We start from the raw sequence: 15819 nt of genomic DNA, 5'->3' as shown, positions 1-15819 counted from the left end.
AAAGCATCATTTCAGTCCTAAAAGTTTCCTGTAGCAAGAAGCAAATGAGGTAGATAAGCATCACCTGTAATGTTTGTAATACTACTTGTGGTGGCAAGGAGTTGGAAACTCCCAGATATTTCTCATTGTCTGGAAGTATAACAGGGCTAATCTCAGAACTGCTAAAGGAAAAAAATGTAGATAATTTTTTTTTTTTCCGGAGAATTGTGCTAAGGCAGAGACCAAATCTAAGCTGTAATCTGCAACTTGAGTTCTCCTGTTTGTGAAAGGTGCACTGTCCATCTATTAAAGTTTTATCTTCCTTGTGGGGCAAATCAATAGCTGAATAATTGATCCACTGACTAATTGAACAGCTGAATTATTGACGATTTTAAATGTGAATTTCATGACGTGAGATGGTGAGAGACTGGGACAGGTGCCAGAAGAAGCTTTAAGTAAATGAATGGAAGTTGTCAGGTAGAGTTTGTCAAGACCCTTTATTGAAATGAAGATTATGTCTGTCAATTCTTGTTCTCTGTATCTTTAACCTGTCCTTTCCATATGTAATAAATAATTCCTTCCCTTGGGCACAGGGGTCCTGGCTTTCCCATTCCTGCCAATAAGTCCTGCTGCCAGCACATCTCAGCCAACACAAATTTACACAATGTCGTGATTCCATTCCAAATTCTAAAATCTGCCAGGGCCTGATTTTGCAAATGGTTTACTCTTTTGTGATTTGACTGATTTTTTCCTGAAATTGACAGGACTGGATTAGAAGTAGACTGCTCCTGTGCTGTTGGTTGGAGAAAAGTATCACCATATTTCTATTTTCATAACCATTCCATGAGTAGTGCATGTTAAAATGAGTATCTTGCTTTGTGTCTGTGTCTTTAAGGTCCAGCTTGCTATTAGGAGCAGAACAAGACTTGGAATGGACATATGAGAAATTCTGTAGTTGTCTTTTAAATACTTTCAATTATTCTTAATTTTTGTAATTAAGGATCTGACCTGCATTTTTAGCTAGCATGCATGGTTGTATATCCTAGCAGAGAGTGAAAAGGTGAGGGATTATGGCTGAAAGCATATGGACTTTATTCCGAGGAAAATTTAGGCAAGATTTGCAGAACTCCTTCATGAGTGTGTGTTATTGTCTGGGCTTTACCTGTGTGAATTAGAGTGAAATTTTATGGTCTCCCTTGCATTTAGGTCAGCTCATGCTTACCACAATGTAGACAATCTTTTATTTGAGAGATCTCAAAGATGGCTGTTTCTAGCTCATCTTTGATGATTAGCAGAGGAATTTTCTGTTCTAAAACTCATTTTTTTCTTGCTTCTCTCAGAAAATATTTGCTGGTAGAAAAAATAATTCAATATTGCAGTATGATGGTATACTACTAATACCGCAAAGTTGATAAATGAACAAATACACACACATGCACTGCTAAAGGAATATCAAATTTGCAAACTCTAGAAGTAGACAGTTAGGAAATGCGATAGTTATGATGCGTGAAACAGTGCACTGAGAAAGAGTATATGCAAGGGACAACATATATTATTTAATTGTATAAAATATATTTTTTCAGTTTAACATCTTTAAACTTTGTGGAACATATATATATTTAGAGTGCCTTGCAAAAAGAAATAATGTGCAGTGGTAACAAAGGGCAGACCTGAATGCTCAAATTAAAATACAGGAGATAATGATATGCCACAAAAGTACTATGAAGTAATGAACTTGCAGAGGAGTGCTGTTTTCTCGGTTATAGTCAGTGATGTCAGCATTTCTGCATTAATTAGTAACAGATTATTTGCTGCTTTTACAAGTTTTTTAATTAAAGTATGTGAAAAGTGAATGATTTTGTAAAATTCACTTATCCATTGTGCAAGTTTCCCTCTGGGAGCTTTCTACTTAGGGGATTAGAAACTAAAGAAAAAGTAATTGTGAACTGAATTGTGTTGGGAAGGGGGATAAATATAATGGGAAGTCATAGTGGTCCTAAATGGAAGTTTTGTTATATTAGATAAGGGATCACAAAATCCCTGTTTAATATCATGTAAGGGAATCTAACATAGTATCAAGTACATAGTAGCTTCTGACATAGAATTCATTGTGTTGACTGTATTTTAGACATGAAGCTAGCTCTTTTTCAGGCTGAAGACACGTAATTCTTTCTCCTCATCATAGTCCAGAATGCTGGTTCTCAGTGATGAAAGAAAAGACAGTTGCTCTGGCACCTACCAGTTTTTTACTACAGTTTTATAGCTCTTGTCTGTAATCTCATGAAACCACATCTTCATGTGAAGTATGCAGGGTGTGCTGTAAGTGACGAATGTTCCACAATCCCATTCTGAAAATAGAAGAGAAAATACCTTCTGGGAGCTAACACTAAAAGAACATTTTCAAGTTAGAACCGGAATCTTTATGGGGCCCTTTTTATTACCCTGTATTGATATGGTGCACAGCACCGCAAATGTCTTGATCGTAGGCACCATTGCAGTAACAGTGATGCTGCTGATAATGACAGCAGAAGCCCAAGAGTGAACTTAAGTTGTAATTTATGCTTATACTTTCTGTCATACTGTGTTCTTGAACAGTCAACTAAATTCCTAAAGGAGTTTTGTATGAAGCAATAGGGCCCTTACTGGCCCTCTAAAAGGCATCACAAAAGCTATACAAACACTTAGCAAACTGATATTTCTACAGAAAGTTTAGCTTGCACAGCACTGTGATTTCCTTAGCATTTCTGGTTAGTGAAATTATTGGCTTGCCTTCATGGAATATTGGCTCAGGACATAATAAGATAAGGGTGAATGATAAGAAATTAGATTGTTTCTCTGAAATGTCATAATTAAGTTTGGCTTGCGTTACGCTACTGAAAGGTATTTCAGTGCGGAAGAATGTCATTCGCTGTAGAAAGGAACACAAAACAGCTAGCTTTATTTAAGTTCTATATGTCCCAGCTAGAAGAGTTCTCTGAGGAGAAAACCCCCTCTGCTATATGACTTGAGTGTATATTATGAGTCTCTATCTATCTTGCGTGTCACTATGAAACTCTGCATGGTCTTAATAAAGAGCGTAGAATATGAAACAGTAACAATGCCTTTCATTGTTGAAGGAAGGTCTGCTAGTAATCTTTGTCATTTGGAAGGGTTTACATTTCATTCCGACACCTATGTAATAGTTCCTCAAATATATAGGTCATGTCAAATTAAATCTAGAAACCATAAATTTTTATATTAAGATTTATATAAGTAACTTGATTCATGAACCTCAACATTAGAAGCTATTGGTGAAGCTATTGGGATGAAGGCTGCAATTGGTGAGAAGTATTTTCTTAGTAATAGTTTTCTCATTTTTTAAAATTCTAGCCAATCTCTCCCTTATGCAGTAGAAAAAAATTAGACAACACAGACATTCATAAATTCCTATGCATCATAGACTCCAGTTCCATTGTTCTCTCTATTGTTGTAGTCTCAAGTGACCATTGAGCGTTAGGATTTTCTTCACTAGCGGAAGTCATAAAAGACTCTGTCATTTAGGATTTCGGACAACAGCGTTCCTTCTACTCACCTCTCCATGGACACCTCTAAAAGCCTTTCTCTAGAATTTATGAAACAGACAAAAAATCATTCTTGTATGTGCTTAATTGTGGGTAAAAATTCTGTCACTTGTCCCTGGCCTCATAGGAAAAGTTGATATTTGCCATACAGGTGTCCAGAGGGCAAGAATTCATTCTTGTTGACTTTCAAGGTTTTACATTTTGGTTTTGTTAGTGCATGATCAAAACCTTCCAAATGGTGTTTGGAAACAGAACTATGATTTTACTGTTTGATTTGCAGCCAGGACTATTCAATGGAGGAAGATGTATTACATTCTACTAGCGGCTCTCTCTTGGTCAACACTGGCCTCAAAATGTTTTCCTGATGACACTTCCATATAGCTCTGAAACATTTCATTTTCAACAAGGCTGACAAATAATAGTTCTGCTCTTTACAGTCCAGGCCCTTGGAAAAGGCCAAATTGTGTTGAAAAAAAACAAATATATGGAAATAAGAAAATATTGGATTGTTTTGCTTCATTCTTAAGATGCAAAAGAAATTATTTGCAGAAATCTCCATAAGGAACAATGTTTGTATTTCTAAGAGGCTAAATACTCCCTGTTAAGGTGAAACAGAAATGTGTGGAGAACAAAAAAGTCATGGCGTAAAAGAAGGGTAAGAGAAAGAGCTGGATCAAAACTACTTTTTTGCTTCTACTTTGAATGCTCTATTTCTAGAAGCTTGCCAGAAGCTTCTAATTAGTCTGTAAATGCATGTCAAAGTACAGGTATATTACTTGAAACATATAACTATCTGCATTACTAGTATTTCTAATTGACAACTAATAATTTGCAATATGTATAGGTAGATAATTTATTTAAAATATAATACCTGTGAGATTAGCAATGAAAATACTTCAGTATTCGGTTGTGCAGGTCCAGGGCTGTATTACAGAATAATGTATTTGGACTGGAAACTACACAATTACAGTAGTTACAGAAGTATTAAAAACAGTATTTGAAGAATGTTTCCATATTTCACAGAATACCTATGTAATGATAATTCAGTTGTGGAAAAGGGTATCACAAATTATTTGTTGAATCAGGCATAAAAATCTTGGGATCGTGAAAAGTGGATAATAAGTACCTGAGATCATCTCCCCAGCTGGTGTAGGATAATTTCTTACTATATGTTCTGCATGGTTTTGCTCAGTGTTTAAATGTCATAGGATTCCCCCACTCCTTTGGTGTAACAAAGCCTCAATCCTACAGATGCACTGTTGGCAGTGCTGTGAGTAGAAGTCTAGTAAACACGTTTGTGCTAGTTTTGAACACTGTGGCTCCAGCTACGTCTTAGAACAGGATTATGTATCAGGTAGCTGCTAGGTGAGCCAGGCTGCACCTTGTGTTGCCACAGCTGGAGTGCTGCTGTAGAGCTATTGTAGAGCTAAGTAGAAGAGGGAGCTACCCAGGCCTGTCTGCATTTCTTGGCTGTCATAGCAGGGGCTACAGTCTGTTCCTGTGGTTTACGAACTGATGTTTTGGACTAAGGTTTGACTAAACTAGCCTGAATAATTTAGGATATCCTTCCTCCATGTGTTGTAGTCATCGAGTACACTAGTTTTATCCACACTGTGCCTAGTTCTTGGGAATTCAGTGTGTTTTTTAGGTACCTGAGAAAATGTGGTAAGGTTTCTTTGCAATAGCAGGTGATTGAGCAGGACCTCTGAATCAGTCCTGACTGTGGGTACAGGCATTCTTTTCTGCAGTCAAGGAAAGAGAAAAATGAAATGAGTGCCACAAGGAAATGAGGAATAACCAAGATGTACTCATTACTAACTAGAGCTATGCTTACGTTTATATGCTTAATCCACAAGGTATGGAATGCAGCAATTAAATTGTTGCTACCTGTATCACTCCAGAGTTTCATTCTCTTTCTGTGCTGGTCTTAAGAGAAAGTCTTTCTGCCCTAATATTCAAGAAAGCTACAATTTTCTTTTAAAATCTAATAGCTATATCCAGTTTTCTTCTTAAAGCTTTAAGTTCCCTCAGGCTTCCCTTAGAGGTCTTTTCTATCTCTGGAGAGACATTTCCTGTACTTCAGCCTCTAGAAAGAAGTGATATTGATATGTTTACATAATACTTGACCTATTATCAAAGAGCATGATTGGCTTTCTGCAGCACATGCTGGGATAGGGTCATTGGGTCACACGAAGAGCAGAGTAATACTTGTCAAAATGGTCTAGTGAGGTGGATGTACACATACACATCTGGACTAGGATAGGGAACTGTGAGAGGGCAGTATTCAAGAATGGATACCTTAAGAGAGAGTAATGGTTCCATTCATCATAGAACTTTTTATGACTCCCTCTTGCCTAAAGCTACTCCTGCATCACTTTCCTTAAAAATGTGCAGTGAATTGATAGCATCTGCCAGAATGAATCAGCAGGTATCAGCTAGCTGCTCCCTGAAGGGCTCATGCATTAGGATTCATGCTAACAAAAGAGCTTGGCTGAAGATCCCTGGTTCCTGTTAGAGGTCTTTTTTTCTGCACGGCTTCCTACTGTGAAATAAAAAAAGAAACAGCATCATAATACTGCTAAAGGTAAAGTTGAAGTGGTAGCTCTATTTGTTGGAGACATGTATATTAACCTTAATCTGGACAGAAGTATCTGTTGTTATTACTGGCACTCACAGAAATCAAAGGTGATACAGACTCTCACACTCTCCACATTAGTCTGCAGCTTTTCAGAGAATAGGATCTTCTCAGAATTAACCTAAGATGTGTGTCAGAAAATTCCGTAGAAAGGTTTTAAAAAATTTTGTGAATGGCATCTTTTTGAATAATATTTGAACAAGTCTTCAGACTTCTATACAATTAAGTGCATAACATTACCTCAGAAAGTGCCAGTGTGACCCCTGCACACATTTTTCTACTAATGATTATACTTATGATTATTTACTATCCTAAAAGCTAACATAAATGGAATGTATCCTGAGGTTACTAAGGTGAATGAAATTCTCCCGAGTGTGAGTTTTGTGATAGAATTTCTTCTTTGACTTTGTCTCTTTATAAATAACCAAGCACAAGCATGTTTCAGGTCATCTTCCAGAAGTCACATGGTGTGGGATTAATTTTACCTAACCTGAGATATCTGTAACATTAAACAATACCCTGAGTCAGATCACTCTGAGCTCTTTTCATAGTTAATGCACATGTACATGTTTGAGGACAGGGTTCATGCTGATACACATTAGATATCCATCTTGGGTTGAAGTGAATTATGTTCCAGAAATTCCTGTCTCTGTAGGACCGAAGGAGATTAGGTTACTCCCTCAAATACAGACATCTAATCCTGGTCACATCATTCTTGTCTATGTGGATCCGCATCTTTCCTGTAAATGGCTATCAGTTTGGCAATAGTTAGTTTGGCATCTGATGCTGGATTTATGCCCATGTTATGGAAGGAAGATGTATTTTGCTAACTTGTAAACAATAGACTTGGCCCAGTTACACCGCGTGACACAGCCACCTTATATGGTAGAACTGAAATCCACTTGAGTTTTTTCACATTTATATAACTGAGGATTATGTGCTTACAAAACAAGGAGACATTTTCATGGATGACATTTGTGCCCTAGATGGGGGATGTATGTACCCTGAACCTCTCACTGTACAACATCCTTACAGCACGTAGGCAAAACCATGTGACAACATCTGTAAACTTCATAGGTAGAACTCCACTGATTTTCCCTCACATTGCTGTATAGTGAGTGTATTGTTCCTCCTCCATGCTATTTGATCACTCTGTGCGGAATAGGACTGTTGTTTTTGTTAGTGAGAGTTGTCGTGCTCTTTCCTTCCAAGTAGCCAGATCTTGTAGTATGAACAGAGAGCTTTTATTCTAAAACTAGACAAGTTCTTTACTGTGCATCTTTGTCATTGGAAAGTGATTAAATTCAATTTAAAAAAAAAGTAAAAAAAAGAAGTTTGGATTTCTAAGACAAATCTGTTGGGGAAGCACTAATCCTCATCAGCACGATGTGTCACTTCAGTGCAATGAAGGATGAATAATATTTTTTTGAAGATTGTAAGTATAATATTTAAATTCAAACTCCAGAAAATGAAGGAGGAAAGATGACTAAGTAAAACTATTTTAAATATAGACGAAATTTATTGTTACTTGGAATTGAAGGTGAAATGATCTGCAATGTTAACACATTTATTTTTCCATGTTAGAATTCTTGGTTTGGAAAATACAAATAATCATAGAATTCATAGAATCATAGAATAACCAGGTTGGAAGAGACCCACCGGATCATCGAGTCCAACCATTCCTATCAAACACTAAACCATGCCCCTTAGCACCTCGTCCACCCGTGCCTTAAACACCTCCAGGGAAGGTGACTCAACCACCTCCCTGGGCAGCCTGTTCCTGTGCCCAAGGACCCTTTCTGTGAAAAATTTTTTCCTAATATCCAGCCTAAACCTCCCCTGGCGGAGCTTGAGGCCATTCCCTCTTGTCCTGTCCCCTGTCACTTGGGAGAAAAGGCCAGCACCCTCCTCTCTACAACCTCCTTTCAGGTAGTTGTAGAGAGCAATGAGGTCTCCCCTCAGCCTCCTCTTCTCCAGGCTAAACAACCCCACCTCTCTCAGCCGTTCCTCATAAACTTGGTATTTCATAGAATAATAAAATGTTTTGGGTTGCATGGGATGTTTAGGATCATCCAGTTCCACCCCCCTGCCATGGGCAGGGACACCTCCCACTAGATCAGGCTGCTCAGGGCGCCATCCAACCTGGCCTTGAACACCTCCAGGGATGGGACATCCACAGCTTCCCTGGGTGGCCTGTGCAGGGTCTCACCACTCTCATTGTGAAGAATTTCTTCTTAATGCCTAGTCTAAATCTCCCCCCTCTAATTTATAGCCATTCCCCCTTGTCCTATCGCTACATGCCTTTGAAAAAGACCCTCCCCGTCTTTCTTGTAGGCCCTCTTCAGGTACTGGAAAGTCGCTGTCTGGTCTCCCTGGAGCTTTCCCTTCTCCAGGCTGAACAACCCCAATTTTCTCAGCCTGTTCTCTTAGGGGAGGTGCTCTAGCACTCTGATCATCTTTGTAGCCCTCCTCTGATGTGTTTTAGTATTTTAAAATCTTATTAAAAGTTCTGATCATATAAGCTTTAGATCACTTGCTCCTCAATGTCTGTGATTTTCAGCCTCATTTTTACAGTCTCATTCATCTTCCATTGAAAAAGGTAACTCTCTAAGGAAGCATAATTTGACAAAATTTGCTAGAATATTTGTGCAGCTGCTGTTTATGGTTATAGACAATAGTGAATATTTTCATCTTTAAGTCTGAAGTACCTGAAGATGTTCAGCTCCTCTTCTAATTAGGTCAAATATAAATACCCCCCCTTTTTAAGTAGAAGGAATATCAAGCTGAATTTATTAATAGTTCTTAATTCACACATATTCCAAAACAAAATGTGAATGGCGATGCAATGAAGTTCTGGTTTGACCATCTTATCTGTTGCTGCATCCTCATTTTACTTGTCTTCTTATTGCATTTTGAAAGATATATTTGGGTAAACAATTTCTCAGTTTCAGACAGAAGCCATCCTATACTTCTTTTCAGTAGTGAAAAGTACCATCTCTTGTTTGTGTGTGCTTGCCTCATGAATTGCTGGACTATCTATCCTCTTGGTGAATCCAAAGTTATTTCTCAACATTGTGGAGAATTTCTCTTTCCATTCTTACTTCTACTCTTGCCTGCTCACTCCAGTTTAAGCAGCCACCATTTTCTTCAGATTTTAGACATAGTTAGGGACATTAAGGTATTTCTGAAACTAATTGGCGGATTTTGGAAATAATGCTAGGAAGGCTTTCTAGATACTTGAAGTACTAAACTACTACTGTACCTAACACTGATCACCTCTACCACCTTGCTTACCTGGAAAGGGGATTTTGATTGTTTTCATAGTATCTCATTAATAACAACTGATATGAAAATATCTTGGGAGTACCAGTCCACAACATTAAATTTTAGCTATATAACCATCATAAATTTGACACTTAAAATCTACGATATGCAGAAAACTTGCAGAACTCTTGACCCAAACACCTTTCTCCACAAAATCAGAAACTCTCTAAAACAACCCAAAGACCCTGATCATATCTAAATGTTTATCACACTTGCCCAAGAAAAAATTATCATCGCCTCAGGAACTCAAAGCCATTCTTCTAGGCAAATAGTGTGAAAGAAGGAAAGTCTGGCAAAACATACAAGAAAGTGTTGCACACTGTCTGAAAATCTCTGCTGAAATCTCTCTTAGAAGGTATCAGCAATTTACGTAGAAGAAAATGAGACATGAAAGACATTTTCTTGGATTCTAGCGATAGGAATGATCTTTTCCAACCTGGTGATTTTATGAGTCTATGATCTCTCACCTTCCAACCCCCCAACATGGCCAAACACATTGCCAGAAATGAAATTGCTGTAGATCAACAAACACTAAATGAAACTGACCTTATAAGAGTTACAAACACATTTCCATTGCAATTAAATTTCTGCTTTAAGGTCACTTGTATGAGTCACGCACAAGAGTATTTTGTGGTGTATTTCCCTTACTGCATTCCTGGAAACTGTAAGTGGAAATGGACAATGTCTCTGTTGTAGAATACATTCACATGGGCAATTAATTAAAACTAGATGGGAGTAGTTGTAAGCATGAATATGTTTTCAACAAACTGCTTCTCCATCTCTGACTGCTCTATCCTGATCCTTGATGAAGATTTACAGAAAATAACCTTAAAAAAGAAGAACAAAGTCTGTAATATGGATTAATAAAATTGAAAGCTCAATTGAGACATTGTTTTCATGATCATATATAACTTTCCTCATATGCTATCTTTGCTACGCCTCCGATCTTTTGCTGATACAATTTACTCCCTCAGTTTACCTGGTCAGTTAGATTAGTCTCAGTCTGCACTTAGTTTGATGTTTGTTGCACTGTTATCTCTAAAGAAGGGTTGATGTGCCCTAAGAGATGTGTAATTTTATTTTTTGCAATTATATCGCTTAGGCTAATAAAGAAATATAACCTCTCCCTGAAAATCTTCCATCGAAGGTGCTTGTTTCCATCTAATGGCAATAACTTCATTTTCTCTCAGTGGTATCTTCCAGTGTTGCACTCTTTGTGGAATCAGAAAATCTCTTCTAGAAGTCTAATCTAAATCTCATGTGCTGTAATTTAAGCCTTTTAGTCCTTTCTGTGTGCTCAGTGGTTAAGATATGGAAAAGCAGCTGTCATTTGCAACTTTTAAAAAGACAAAGGGAAATAGTTTCTAGTTAAGAAAGTTAAATTTATTTCAGGTTTTATGGTGCTGAGCATAAAATGTTGAAGGCTGCAAACTTGCAAGTAACTTTCCCCAAAGGCATACATCTCAGCTTAGTTTGACAGATAATAACCTAACTTTCAGAGGATCAAGTGAACCTTAAGAAACAGCCAATGCAATTTATCCTTTTGTGTATATCAACAAGGAAACAACATCATTAACTGTGAAAGACTGAATGAGAGGTAGACAGAAAAAAAGAAGTGTGGAAACTTCTGCCAAGAAGCCTGACAAACTGCATTAGGTTGACACAAATGCATAGGTTGTAAAGACATATCTCTAGTGTGCTATACTGAGAATGCCATTAAGTGGATAAAGTAGAGTCCTCTGTGTTCTCTGTTAATTAATGAAGTAGAAATTTATTCCATAATGGAGAAAATTGCACTTTAATCTGCAAGTGTGTTAGTTGATGTCAGTTCATGAACGTGAAGTATTTGCAGACTCTACTATGATGACATCTGTGTAATGCAATGTATTACTCTCCAAATCTAATTCCTTTTTATTTCAGTAAATATTTTTGTTATTCAAACACCCTTCTCTCCCTCCCTCCAAGAGCCCTAATATAAGCGTGCTGGAAATTAAAACCCTGAATATGCAGATAGTTTGCCTATAGGAATTCCTTCTGTGTTGAAACTTGACATATACAATCTTTGTATAATAAAACTCTACTTTGTCTTTTATTGTGTAATACCAATAGATAAATGGAGGGAAAAAAAAAGAAAATAAAAATCATAAAAGAAGAAAAGAAGGGGGACAGAAAATAACACATCTGAATTATTTCGTGAAATTCTTCCAGTGAGTTGTCCCATGTACAGAATAGATTATTAACAGATCTATTCAAAGGAAATGCATTGTGAGCATCTAGTAACCTTTAATGATTAGATGATATTTCATGTTCTAAGAAGACTGCAGCATATTCTGCTGCACTGAAGACAATGAAGAATATTACAAAATCTGATGACAAAGATGACTTCTAGTTGTTATTCTAACTGACATTTTTCAGCTGTTGCTATTTCTAAGGGAGAGTGATTCATTTTCCTCTATGGAGTTAGAGTGGCTTTGTAATATCATAATGTCTGATTTTTTATTCCTTTGGTTTCCTTAGACAGCTATGGCTCAGCTCTTCAGGCAGTGGAAAGGCAAATTAGTTTGCATGTTTTTTTCTTTTTGTACAGTTAAAAATAATCTTTATTTTGTTATACTAGAAGATTTTAAAAGTTATTAAATCTGCAATTATGCAGCAGCATGACTCAAGACAGTATTTGGAATGCTGAGGTCTCCACCTCTTGTGGTTGGTAGTGTCAACAAAAATATTTGAGAGGCCATACCTGTTAAATAGCTGTTTAAGAACTGAGGCACTGCTTTCATATCACATGTAGTGGAGGTGCTGTTTGCAAATGTGGTGGTGGGATTCACAGTAGTTAACAAAAAGCCAGTAATAACGACATAGAAGGTCATAGGCCAAAACTGACCCATCACTTTGTGTGCTCTTATTACAAGATACCCAGTTGAATGGGCATGCTAGACATGACTTTTCAAGTTGTTGAGTCGGTGAGTGCATTGAATATTAATGCTGGTTATTTTTCAGAAATACTGAACACTCACAATTTTCTGCGAATCTTGCAGCTCCCCAGGTGGTGGGAGGGCAGCCTATTCTCAGAAAGGAAACCCATGCAGAAAGAAAACGAACTGTTCTCTACCATAAAATTGAACAGCATGTGGAAAGCTCATGCAAACAAGAATTAACTGCAAATGAAGGGACAGATGGGCTTGGCAGCCTGTCCTTAAAATGTCATCCAGAGAAAAAAAGATACTCTTAACTTGGAGTGTATGTGAATGGGAGTGTGAGGTTATTGGAGATTTCATGCTCAGTATATTTGGTTCTGGAAGAAGACATTCATGATGCATTTTCTTAATTTTTTTGTCAACTGGTTGAAATTTTCTTGAACTACTGCAGGTAGAGCCAAACACAATGATCTGCCTTTTCTTCATTCTACCTGACAATAGGATGCGCTTATAATACCTACAGTTCTTTTCATCTGACCTGAAGAACAGGGCAACTCATTGAGGAATTCATCTTCAAGGAGCCATTGGCCATCTCCATGTGTTATCCTGTTTATCTGGTATTCAGTCATATGTCTGTACAAGGCATCTACCTGGACAACCCAGGACATAGGAACACTCTAAAAAATGGCATTTTTTATTCTTGTGGTTAACCTGATGTGGCAGGCTGACCTTAGCTGGCTGCCAAATGCCATCAGGCCACTGTATTATTCCCTTCCTCAATAGGGCAGGGGCAGAAAATAAAACAAAAAGTTTGTGGGTCTAGATAAAGACAGGGACGTCACTCAACAATTACCATTGGGACAAACCACACTTGACTTCAGGAAATTAATTTAATATATTGTCAATTAATAACAGAGTAGGATAATGAAAAATGAGAACAAATCTAAATCCATTTTCCCCCCAGCCCCTTTCTTCCCTGGCTCAACTTTACTCCTCATTTCTCTACCTCCTTCACACTGACTGGCTGAATGATGGGGAATGGGGGTTGTGATCAGTTAATAGTGTTTTGTGTCTGTTACTTCTTCCTCCTTGTGCTCTTCCTCTGCAACAGTGTGGGGTCTCATTCATGGGATACAGTCCTTAATGAACTTCTCCAGTGTGAACTTCCCATGGTCTGCAGTTCTTTAAGATCTGCTCTAGCATCGGTGTTTTCTACGCGGTGCAGTCCTTCAGGAACAGGGTGCTCCAGTGTCGGTTGCCTGCGAGGTCACAACTCCAGTCAGAAAACCTGCTCCTACATGGGCTCCTTTCCATGGGCCACAGGTCCTGCCAGTAGCCTACTCCAGCACAAGCTCACTGTGGGTCATGTCTTCCTTCAGGACACATCCACCTGCTCCAATGTGGGGTGCTCCACAGGCTTCATGGTGAACATCTGGTGCACCATGGTTCTCCACGGGCTGCAGGGGAACAACCTGCTTCACCATGGTCTTCACCACAGACTGCAGGGAAACATCTGCTCTGGCACCTGGAGAGCTTTGTCTCCCTCCTTCTTCACTGACTTTGGTGTCTGCAGGGCTATTTTTCTCACATATTCTCACTTCTCTCTCGGAGCTGCTGTTGCACAGCTTTTTTCCCTTTCTTAGGTATGTTATCACAGAGGCACCACCAACATCACTGCTTTGGCTAGTAGCAGGCCTGTCCTGAATCCAATTGAAGCTGGCTTTGTTCAAAATTAGGGCAGCTTCTGCTGTCTTCTCACAGAAGCCACCCCTTCAAACTCCCTTGCCACATAAATCCAATATACTTTAACTCTTATCTCATCCATATGGATACTATCCACAGTCTATAGTAAAATACGAGTTGGAATTCCCATCAGATAGAAAGATATAACAAAAGCAAGATAATTTAACTGTTGTGTATGTTTAACATGCCACTACATGACTGGCGTGCTTAGTTTGTGTGCAAAAAGCAATGTACTGCAAAACTGAATCTATTAATCTTCATGCTGTAATGAAACCAGTAATAGTTTTAAAATTAAGAACACAATAAAACCAGCCAAAACCACAAGCAAACAAATGGAAAAAAAATGCCTACTACAAACCAAAAGCAGATAAGAGAAAGAGCAAAAGGAATTTTCTTTTGTATTCCCAGGAAACAGAGATGAATACAAACTAACTCTTAGGTCAGTTCCTGATCTGGAGTCCATATCAGTTTTAGTAATAACTTATAGATGTCAATTATCAGTAAGAATTCATTAACAACATCTTCATAGGCAGTCAACCTTAGTGATGATCAAAAGACAATTTTCTATGTTAGGAAAAGATGCCGTTGAGCAGTCGAGGGCCTAAAGAGGTAATTTCCTATGAATAGTCAGAACTATAGTGTGTAATAGGAGCACTAAAAAAGATGAGGAGCTGCTTTATACAGAGGGGACAGACTCTATTTTGTCTGCAGTAATAGGCAAGCAAAGCCACGGCGCATTCTCAGGACTCTGTTTTATATTCTTCAAAGGAGGGAAAGATGCAGGAGATGCCATGGAGCCTCCAATGGTAGACTGGAGAGTCTACGCATGTTTCTTGATACTAACACCATCTGAGAATGATGTTTGTGGAGGAGAATGAGTTGATAGAGACTGAGAGAGGTATGATCTGAAGTATTCGGTTTGGTGTTGCATGTACAGAAAGCTTTGGGGTTATCAGAGCAATTCAAATCAGTGCTGAGTCCTCCCACTGCTTCATGTATTACAAAACAGGTTTCTTTTCTCAGATTTGCACCAAGATTTTTGCTCCTATCTGTAGATCTGCATTAAGATTGTGCACCATCTGGCTTTTAATAAGGAATGAAGCTTAAAATGAGGCTTTGAATGTGTAAGGAATTGTTTAAAGTCTGGCATATTCATAAGAAATTCCCACCAGAGAGCTTCAAAGTAGTAGCTACTGTCTGCATAGTGACTGTCACTAATTCTTCTCACATAGGCTGCTTTTAACTTAAATCTTCTATTACTAAGAAACCTAATTTTGCATAAAATCAGAACTTTTCTCTGTGCCGTAACTTGAACAAAAATTATGGTATTGGTCAACCCTATCAGAATAGGATTATTCCTGATCTAGTGGGATGTCCCTGCCCGTGGCAGGGGGATTGGAACTTGATGTCTTTAAGGTCCCTTCCAACCCAAACTATTCTATGATTCTATGAATTTCCTGGATTTATTTAGGCATAGCTCAAATCTACTCATCTTATAGTAACCATTGCTATAGATTTTGTATATTTCTAAGCCTGATCAAATCCCTTCAAATTAATATGGAAACATTCAATAAGATCCTTTAAATTAGTATAGGTCATCAGGTTTTGCCCCGTCTTTGAAAATCATTTGCATGGAATTTATAGAAGTCTTAATTTATTG

This window comes from Phaenicophaeus curvirostris, chromosome 1, assembly GCF_032191515.1.
Source record: "Phaenicophaeus curvirostris isolate KB17595 chromosome 1, BPBGC_Pcur_1.0, whole genome shotgun sequence".
NCBI lineage: Eukaryota > Metazoa > Chordata > Aves > Cuculiformes > Cuculidae > Phaenicophaeus > Phaenicophaeus curvirostris.
Note: the sequence above shows the minus strand (reverse complement) of the source record.